At 37.8% G+C, this 3,445-nt stretch overlaps 1 long non-coding RNA gene across 1 annotated transcript in view; it reads left to right on the forward strand.

Annotated features, from left to right (window-relative positions):
• LOC109279433 overlaps window positions 1–3,445 on the forward strand; it is a 36,009-nt gene that overhangs the window by 22,749 nt on the left and 9,815 nt on the right. Inside the window, exon 2 of the long non-coding RNA XR_002086170.1 lies at window positions 853–962. This is a non-coding gene — a long non-coding RNA (uncharacterized LOC109279433). The remainder of the gene's footprint in view (window positions 1–852; window positions 963–3,445) is intronic.

Genomic DNA, 3,445 nt, shown 5'->3' on the forward strand with positions numbered 1-3,445 from the left:
GTGTTCAGCCAGCTCCAGGAAAGCAGGGCTCCATCACGCGTAACGGTTACTTGGGAAGACAAACGCCATCACTCTGAAGGTCACCCCTTCCTTCTTCTCCCCCAACTTTATATGCTGAGCATGACATCATATGGTATGGAATATCCCTTTGGTCAGTTGGGGTCAGCTGTCCCAGATGTGTCCGCTCCCAACTTCTTGTGCACCCCCAGCCTGTTCGCTGGTGGGGTGGGGTGAGAAGCAGAGAAGGCCTTGACTCTGTGTCAGCACTGCTCAGCAATAACTAAAACATCCCTGTGTTATCAACACTGTTTTCAGCACAAATCCGAAACATAACCCCATACTACGTACCATGAAGAAAATTAACTCTATCCCAGCCAAAACCAGCACAGTAGTCTGTTATTTACTCTCTGTTGGCATGTTTCATATATAATCTCAGCAGCTGTATCTCAGATGCTTAGCTGTCAACACCTTTAATGAAATATTCAGTAGATCAAATTTTGCCTGTACGTTAGCACACATATAAGCAAGGATTGAATCTACATCAGTTTTACTTGCAAAAATATGGATGTTTTCCTCTCTTGTTGTTATTATTATTATTATTACCCTAACATGAAAGCTATTTAAATTAAAGGACTTAATGTCATTGGAGGTCTTGGACATAAAATAGAACTGATTCTTTCTAATCTGTAGACTGTTCCACAAGTACTATTTAGGAACCAGTAAGTATTTAGACTGTTTCATGTGTTGGATTTTGACTTAAGCCTCATCCTTCATCTGTTGATGGTATGATGAAGTTCCCAGTAGTATATGGATGAAGTACTATACAATCAATTCTTGTTTTCCCCTTCTGAGGGACTGGGAATGTGCCTGCAGCAGCTTGTCATGAAGTCCAGCATGCGTCACTTGCCCTGGGGGGAATGAAGAAGAGACTGCCAGACCCATAGCTCCTCCCTCCTCTGAAAGTAAGGCATTAGTAACTTTGCAATTGGTCTTTCTTCTACACTCCAACTTGACTTTGTGCATTAGCAGGATGCATATTCATGTGAGGGGAGGAATATCGGCAACATCTCTGCCTATATTTCTCAAGAGTAAAGAACTTACTGTGGTAGAGGGATGAAAAATGGACTGTTAATTGTATTGTTAAAGCAAAAATGCCTGAGGGCAATTTAACACCTAACAGTTGTTCTATACAAGAGCAAGAATGTAAACGTTTATTGTTTGCTTTAGAGTATCAACAGTTCAAACAGCTAGGAAAATGTACTGTTACACCTTCTGAATATAGAGGGTGTAAGTACACATTAGACACATACTTTGAATTACTGATAGCTTGGGCTTTACAGAGCTAAAGAACAAAGAAATACACTGAGAGACCGTCTGAATCATGTTCAAAATAAAACACTCCCTGTATTTGACCCTAGAGGTTTATAGTTGCATTCTTTAGTTTATCCCAATCTTTGGCAACGTTCCTAATTTGTGAGTAATACCCCTGCAAAAACTTTGAGCGTCTTGCTTTTATGCTGTAAGGTTAGTCTATAATTCATGAAGGGGATTATTCCTTGCAAAAGCAAAATTATTTTTTCCCAGGACCCAATTTTAAAACCAGAAATATATGAGATTAGAGATTAACTAAACCAATATAAAAACATATAGCTTTTTGTGCTCTATTTTAGTATTGCTTTTATAATTAAAATATCCCATAGCAACATAAACCAATGTTTTGAAAGTACAAAGACACTTAAATATGTCTGCTTTTCAAGAGTGCTGAGCACTTACAATATAGCAACATTATGAGAAGTGACTGCTCAGTACTGTTGTAATGAAGACTGCTAAATTCAGAGACTGTGTTTGAACAACCTGTCCCTCAGCATCCAGAAGCAATATTCAATTAAAGGACTCCCTCCATCGAAAGATGCCTCTTGCAGGTCTCACAGAGGGCTTTCAAACCTGCCATTTGAGTAACAACTTTAAATTCCCCAACTTTTTTCCCTCATAGATGAAAGCAAGATCTGAAGGGAACATGAAGGTCAATGGTGGCACTTTCTTCATTTAGGGCCATCAGTTATGAACTTTTGCTTCCACTGGGAACTTAAGTAAGTTGATCTTTCCTACAGAAAAACAAAAAACCCCAAGCACCTGCCTGCCCCATTTTCTCCACTTCAGCGTGCTCTAATTGTTGCTAAGAGGACTAGAAATCGCTAAGGAGGTATTTAAAAATTGTCCTGTACTTCGAATCCCCATTTCACCTGCCTTGGAACAGGAATTTGAATCCAACTTTCAGATGTCCTAGACTAGCAATTTAATCTGCAGAGTATGAACTATTTGAGACTCCTGAAATGTCTCCTGTTGGGTTTTTTCAACACCATATGCCAGATTAAATATTCATTGGCACAAGAATTTGAACATTTCATCTTGCTAATAACTTACCTTTATATTATATAGTTACATACTTTCCGCCTTTTCTGGCTACCACTCTTCCCCTCTCCCCTCATTTTGCCAGCCAGTGATTATTTATCATTTCATACTAATGTAAATTCAAGTGGGATTTGATGAAAAAAGTGCATGCTATGAGCCACTTAAAAAAGCACTTCTTGCTTAAGTCTCTCTGTGGATCTAGCCCCAGATACCTACATTTCCATGTAGGTACCATGCTTGAGAGGAGTTTTAGACAAAGGATCAGACTATTATTACTTTCTGAATGTGTTTTCTAAAGCAAGTAAAAAAAGATTTTTCTTAGTGGCATATTTCATATTTAGTTGTAATATTTTTCATAATAAACAGCAACAAAAATATTATCTTTTTATGAAAATTTTGAAGGTAGAATTAAGAATATCAGAAACAGATACCATTGACATGGACAGTAGATTAGCATTCTTTCAAGAGGTGACTCACTTCCCATTTAGTAATGGATGGCATTCGATGAGTAAGATGGTGCTTTGAATGAGGGAAGATATTATGATCTAGCAGATTATTTGAAACAACATTTGAAATCTGAAATAAAATCCTTCTGAAGTCCAGCAGAAGACTATCATTGCCTTAGAACATTATGGTTAAAGTCCAAAAGCTGCCACTTTTCATTATTATCAGTTCAATATTTCTTTTCAGATAAAAATTGTAATGTTTATATTGTTATTTACTGTAAAAATAGAGCCATAATCGACTTTACTTTTAGGGATCTTTCCCTTTTCCTTGTCTTCTGTAGACCTTCTTTGCTGTCACTATTAGGCAACACTCTAGATTGTGCAAACAGCTGATCTCAAAACTGAGAAAGCCCAAATTTTCATTGAAAGTAACAGTAGAATCATAGAATCATAGGGACATGGTTTAGTGGGCATGGTGGTGTTGGGTTGATGGTTGGACTCGATGATCTTAGAGGTCTTTTCCAACCTTAATGATTCTAAGTGCCGCATCTTCACATCTTTTAAATACTACCAGGGATGGGGACTCA

The sequence above is a fragment of the Aptenodytes forsteri genome, unplaced genomic scaffold (genome assembly GCF_000699145.1).
Source record: "Aptenodytes forsteri isolate BGI_AS27 unplaced genomic scaffold, ASM69914v1 Scaffold257, whole genome shotgun sequence".
Taxonomy (NCBI): domain Eukaryota; kingdom Metazoa; phylum Chordata; class Aves; order Sphenisciformes; family Spheniscidae; genus Aptenodytes; species Aptenodytes forsteri.